Source organism: Hevea brasiliensis, chromosome 9 (genome assembly GCF_030052815.1).
Source record: "Hevea brasiliensis isolate MT/VB/25A 57/8 chromosome 9, ASM3005281v1, whole genome shotgun sequence".
In the NCBI taxonomy this organism is placed as follows: Eukaryota; Viridiplantae; Streptophyta; class Magnoliopsida; order Malpighiales; family Euphorbiaceae; genus Hevea; species Hevea brasiliensis.
The window spans coordinates 11,477,380-11,484,831 of record NC_079501.1 but is presented as its reverse complement, the minus strand read 5'-3'; positions in this window follow the sequence as shown (position 1 = coordinate 11,484,831).

Here is a 7,452-nt window from a genome sequence, read left to right as displayed (position 1 = left end):
TAAATTGAAATTGAATAGAAAAGAAAAGAAAAGAAAATGAATTAAAATTGTAATTTTGACCTCATGCTTATGTCATTAAAATACTCTCACCCAATCACACTGTGACACATGTCTTTAAACCACTTAAAATGAGTAAATGGGTAGAAATTAAAGAAAAAAAAATTAGATTCTTCTTTCCTTCTTCTTCCAGTCGAAACTCCCTCTCTCCCATCCACCATTTTTCTTTTCTTTAGCTCAATTCCTTTAGGTTTTCATCATAAAAACCCTAAGTCCCAACACTAAAAATTATCCTGGAGTCTTGCTAAGGTGATTGGTTGCCAAGAAAGTGAAGGAAAAGTTGAAGTTAACTAAGGAAAAATTCTGCTCACAAGGTTAGTGCCATATCTCTTCCCTTTCTCTTTAAAATTGATGTTAGGAGTATGAAATGAGTTAGAAATTTAAAGAATTGAAAGAATATGTTGAGGAAGTGAAAGCCATAAATTTCAGCAGCCATGAAGAACCTTGAGGAAATTATGATTTTGATGGAATTAAATTTGATTAGTAATGTTCTTGATGAGTTGTATATGTAGAAATTGAATTATAAGGTCTTATGCATGAATTGAGGTATTGGAAATTAGGGTTTTGAGCTATATTAGGGTTTGGCCATATTGATGGTAAATATAAGTTCTAATGGTCAATTAGTAACCATTTGGCTGAGTATAATGAGGAATTGAAGTGAATTACAGCTTTGGATTTGAGGTTGGGTGTGCTGCCTTGAGTGCCCTGCAGGTTTGGATGTGAGTCCAGCAAGTTTAGGCAGCTATAACTTGAGTTGTGTAAGTTCAATTGGAGCAAGACCAATTGGAAATAAATTTAGACACATAATAGCACAATTTTAGTGAAGGAACCTTGTCCAGAAAACAAACTTAGGATGCCCTAAAAATTGACTAAATCTGGGTAACACACATTCTACCTGGGCAAAATGACCAAATGAACAGTGTTCATTCATTTGGTCATAACTCAGTGTAGAAAGGTTCAATTGACCTGAAATTTATATCAATGAAAAGCTTGGACAATTTAGAACAACTTTTATGTTGGACACAAACTCTAATTCTGGACTTAACCAAATGAAATTATTGGCCAAAATTAAACTATCAAATATGGCAGAATGGTATTCTGCCTAGAATTTTTGGGTAGATACTAATCCAGCCAGCCTTGCTCAAAGTGGCATATCTTGAGCTTGAAAACTCCAAATGGAGTGATTTAAAAAGAGAATTAAAGAAGACACATAAAGGAACAACTTTCATGAAAACAATATTGCCAAATTCTTACTGTACAATTGACCAATAGAACAGTAAACCAAGTACTTGAAATCTGAAAATTTTAAATAACCAACCCTAAGCTTTGAAATGGAATTGGCAACCAATGTCAACAATTTTAGAATGTAAAATGTGGTATGTTGGTGATATTATAACCAATATACCTATTGTCTATAAAAAAAAGTCAATATTTTAGTTGACTAATAAAATGAATAGTAGCCATAAAATTTCAATTTCAAAGAATTACATAATTAAAAAGTGTAATTGCCCTAGTAAGCCTAGTGTGATTGGTTTGGATAGGTTGGCATGCCAATAGGGTTACGATAGCGATCGCTGCATGGCTTCATGCCATTCTGTGATATGATAGCCTATGGCTATACTGATTATGATGTTATACTTGACTTTATGCCTTATTGCTTTTATGGCTTATTAGCCATTCTGTCTGCACGCCGGGAGACACATTATGACCGATGATATCACTACAAGAAAATGCAGGAATAGAAACCGAATTTAGAAACGAATTTATGTCGGTTTGTAATTTGAAACGGCTTTTGAAACGGAAATTGAATAGAACAAGTTAAATATATTAGAAACCGATTAGCAACCGCTTTGAAACCGAAATTTGAAACAGAAAATCATCAGTTTCTAAATTACGCGGCACAATTTGTTGGTAAATTTAGCATCGGTTTAGAAACCGATTACAAACCGACTTCTGAAACCGAATTATTTTTCGTTTCTAATTTAAAGGCTCAAAACTAGTTTCATTATATTTAAGTCATATTAGAAACTGAATATCATCGGTTCCTAATTTTTTAAGTTTAATTTAGAAACCAATTACCTTCGGTTTCAAAATAAAAGTATTATCTATTTATATTTAGAAACCGATTTCTATCGGTTTCAAAATTAATATAATTTTTTTTTATTTACTCAATATTAAAGTCAAAATAGAAACCGATTCCTGTCGGTTTCTAATTTCTTCATTTATACTTAGAAACTGATAGCCTTCGGTTTCAAAATTTATCTATTGTATATTTTATTTAATAAATTTAAAGTCAAGTTAGAAACCGATTCCTATCGGTTTATATTTTCTTTAGTTATATTTAGAAACCGTTTTATGTTGGTTTCAAAATAAATTTATTATTAATTTTATTGATAAAGTCAAATTAGAAACCGATTTATATCGGTTTCTAAAATTAAAGTGTTATCTAATTATATTTAGAAACAGATTTCTATCGGTTTCAAAATTAATATAATTTCTATTTTATTTACTAAACTTTAAAGTCAAAATAGAAACCGAATCGTGTCTGTTTCTAATTTTTTCATTTACACTTAGAAACCGATAGTTTTCGGTTTCAAAAGTTATCTATTGTATATTTTATTTAATAAATTTTAAAGTCAAATTAGAAACCGATTTCCATTGGTTTCAAAATAAATCTAATATATTAAAATAAATAGTTATGAAGTATTTTTTCAATAAAATTAAATTTAATAATAAAAAACTCTCATCTTAATTAATTAATTAAGCTCAAATTAATTCATATTATATGATGATTATTATTTTTTATATTATAATAATTATTAAAAATATCAGCCCCACCCTTTCCACGCCTATTCTCCCAAGTACCCAAACTAACTTTTCTTTGTGTCGTCTCTCTTTCTTCGATTTCTCTCTCCCTCTCTCTATTTTTCTCTCTAAGATTCTTCAGCTTTCACTCTCTGGATCGAAATCTCCTCAATTCGGTGAATCAAAGTTCGAGTGGGATCAATTCTTCTAAAAAACAGAGGTCGCAGGATTGGAATTCAATCAGAGGAAGTGAAAATTAAGTTTTTGATTTCGGTGAAAATGTTGGAGGGTTGGTGGATCTAGGGTTTGGAATTGGTGAAATTGATATAAGGAAGTGGAGCAGGGTTCAGTTTTTGAATTAAGCAGAGGGGATTAATGTTACTCGAGGGGGAAAATGCAAGGCTATTTATGGGCGGGCAGGTGAGGAAAGGAAAAGGGGTCGGCACATGTGGACAGGACCCAAGTGTAGCAATTCGATTGTAGCTGGTGATGTTTCCTCGTCTTCTTCTTCAGTTTCCTAGCTTAGCAATCTCTAGGAAAGGAAAAGCGCTGCTTCCAGTGGCCAACTGACCTGTTCTTTCTTATGTTTTGGAGCAATTGGAACTCAGCAATCTCAAGGATCTTATTGCGGTTTGATTTGTTTTCATGTAATATTATTTGCCACCCTAATTATTTGTATTTGTGTTCCTGTCTTTCTAAGACAAAAAAAATAAAAATAAAAAAATTAATAATGGAATGGATTGGAAAGAGAAGAGAAACGCATATAACGGAATCATAAACTGTAAAGTTCGCTTCTTGGGTTATTCATAATTTTAAAACCAATTAAAAGTTCGCTTCTTTAGGATTTGAAAGTAAATTTACAACAGATTTGAACTTGTATACTCGTAGTTTCATTATAGGGTTTTAGGATTTTTAATTTTTAGGGTTGCTTATTCATCTTTTATGCGTATCTTGTTGACTAGGTGGTTGAAGGGCAAGATATAGCTCTTTTTGTTGGTGCTTGGATATCAAGTGCTTATGTTGATCGACTACAGGTTGAGGTACTTAATGTTGTTCTCATGCAATGAATCATTATGCATTGATAATAGATTTTACGATCTAAAATGGTTGATTGAATAATCTTTTAGTTTTTATGAAATAACTAGTAACAAATTGGTTGGAATATGAAGTGACTATTAGGTTAAAACATGTCAGAGATGTAGCTTAACTTTATGCAATAAGCTAACCAAGTGACCCAACAATGTCTTATTACTGCTATGCACAAATTTATGGTGAAGGAATTTACTTGTACATCATTGTTTTGGTCCAATTCCTATGAAAACAAAGTAAATAAAATTGATACTGAAGTATCAAGATTGAAAAGTGAGAAAGTGCAGCAGTGGTGCTGAATAAAATTATTTAATCATTGTAAGTTCTTTGTGCCAAGCTATTTTGTTAAAAATCTTAAGTTCTGTATTCTCCTTAGAAAATGCATTATCAATATAATTAGTGCAATTGTCAGAAAGGATGATGCCTCATTGCAGGGTTCATCTTATGAAATCCTCCCTATGTAATAATTGATTTTTTATAGTTGAAATTTTCAATATGGGATGTTGTATGACTATATCTGTGTCATCTGTAAAATCTAAGTTACATAAACTATGTACTGGTGTCTCCTTTTAGCACTGAGTGGTGAGTATTGAAAAAAAAATTCTCTTCAACTACATAGTAAAGTCTAGTTTTATGGTCTTTTTCCCCAAAATATAATTCTGGAAACTTATGATTATGATTACTGCAGGTAAAAGCTGAAGGCAGAGTAAGTTGAAGGCAGAGTAAAGATGGAATTAATTCATTATATCTAAAATGATTTCTTTCTCAGAGAACATATATTTTCTTGTATTTTCTCATGGAATAGAATATATAATTTGGATTTTCGATCAGCAAATTTCATTTTTTATTAATGTATGGCAATTTTATAATTGATGGATAATTTAGTTAATTTCTCTTGCCTTGGAGCATAGGAGTTTGGGCTCATTCCACTAAATGTAGCTACTTGGGGGCCATTTGTTCTTCTCAATGTGGTCAAAGAGAATTCACCTCATCAGGAAGTTGGTGGCAATATGGTAGAAAATGAATGGCTTGGTAGCTATTCTGATACACTGAAAACCAATGGAGAAGATTCTTCTTTGAGTTATGTTTGTAGCCGCGTATACGATATTGAATGTAATTGGAAGGTAAGATGCTTAAATATAAGTGAACTCCTGAATTTCAGCATCTGATTTTAATAAAATAATTTTAGACAGGAAACCCTTTATGCAAGGTGAATGTGGGCCCTTCCAATTCCCTTTATGTTTTCTTTCAGTGAATTAATTCATCTATTCATTATCCTTGGCAATGAGTTCACTCTACAATAGACTTAAGACACTGAAATTAATATCCGTTAATTGCACTGTGTAATTTTATTTCATGGACTGTTGATTCCCCTTCCTCCTTTCAGGTGTTTTGCGACAACTAATTAGATGGTGACTACCATGTCCCATATGCACATAAAGCTTTGGCATCTAGTTTGAAGCTTGATTCTTACTCCATCATAGTACGCATCTTGTGCCTCCTTATCATTCTTGAATAGTGTGTTTTAGTTTTAGCACTTGCAACACTTGATTATGATAGATGTAGAAGGCTGCCATGATTTCGCTCATGATCATTGAACTTATCTCCAATTTCAACATTGTCATTGTATTTCAATTTGTATCAATAAAATCACTCAAATTTAATTTGTTTTGATAAATTCACTGGTGCTAGTTTTTGATAAAATATAAATATTATTTTTTTACATGATAGCCAAGTAAAATTTTTCAAGTATATTTTGTAGGCTTAGAACCATTATAAAGTAAATTTTTTTTGAAGTATATTTTTGTAGGCTTAGAACCATTATATTTTATCATCACATAAAGAATTTGGCTAAATGTCTATAAAAATTTAGTAGAAGCAATCTTATTGAATCAAAATCAAAGTTTGAGCAATTTTTCTAATACAAATTGAAATTCAGGGACAAAAATGACCTTTATTGAAATTAACCAAATTTATTACATAAAAGTAGCATTTTTTTTTTTATATTTCATTGTAAGTGCAGTTGTCCTCCACCTAAATTACTACTTTTTTTTTTAGATAGATAGACGAAAAGGTTAGTATCCAAAGATGTGAAGGTGGCTCAACTGGAAGTGAAGATGATTTTGGTTAGCTTAGATCAAAAGCTTTATATGTTTCATTTATCCTAATTTCATGATTAACAGGTAGGTAATTGGGTGGAAGATGTAATAATGACTGATTTATTTGTTGTTCCCATTCTTTTGTACGTTGAACCATTTCAACAATTGCATCAGATTATTGCAATGCTAAAGGATAGTCTGGCTACAATGGAGAAGAGAGACCAATATCGCGAGCTGATGCTGTAGGAGAGATACAAACAACGTGAGCTGACGCTGGAGGAGCGCATGCAACAAATGATGCAAAACATAATAGCACTAATGATGCAGGGTACACAATTTATTGCCCTAGCTATAGATGTGACTTATTAGGATGATGGTATAGAGGCAAATAGTGGTGATAAGTGATGATATTATTGATGACAAGTAGCTTTTTTTTTATTATGATATTTTATTTTTTCACATAGTACATTATTGTCATAACCCTTTACTGTCATATCTATATATAATATTGATTGATTTTTGATATTTAATAGCCTGATATTGTAAATATTGTGATATTGAGCATTTAAAATTAATATTATATTATTTGCTTCAATGCAGGAAATAATGTATTAAATAAAAAAAATATTTTTTTCTAGTAATTTGAAATGGATTAGAACGGTTCTAATCCAAAGCAGCAAAATTTTCGGTTTCAAAATAAAAATAATTTTAGAAACGAATTTGAAACGGAATTTTCGTTTGTATTTAAAAACCAAATGCATTTCAGTTTTAAAAAGTGTTTTATTTGGTTTTCAATTTAGAAACCGATTAGAAACAAAAATCCGTTTCAAATAAATTGAAACCAAAAATTTCAGTTTCTAAATTGAAACGGATTTTGAAACCGAATTAATGTAGTTTCTAAATTTGAAATGGAATAACGGTTTCAAAACGGTTTCAGAAGTTGAAACGGACATCATATTTCGTTTCTAATTTATTTAGAAACATGCGGATTTTAAACCGAATATTTCAGTTTCAAATCGGTTTCTAAATGTATTTAGAAACCGATTTTCACTTATTTGAAACCGAATATTCGGTTTCAAATCTCCTTTTTTCTTGTAGTGTATGACGACCCGAAGTACCTGGTTGTTAGTAGTATGCCCTAGAGCATATCATTTAGTATGTATCTTGTACATATTTTATTAATAAAAGGCATTTTTACTTTTCCGTTTATATAATATATTTATGTGTAATAGAAAAGATCCATTGATATTTTGTTAGAAATTCTATTCTTAAGTTATTAAAAATATGAGTGACAGTATTTCTAGCACAAAGTATCATAAATTGGTTCACAATCGAGAATACTTTACAATAAGGACATGACTTATCCAGAAGGATTATAATCATGCTTGTTCCTAAGTTATTT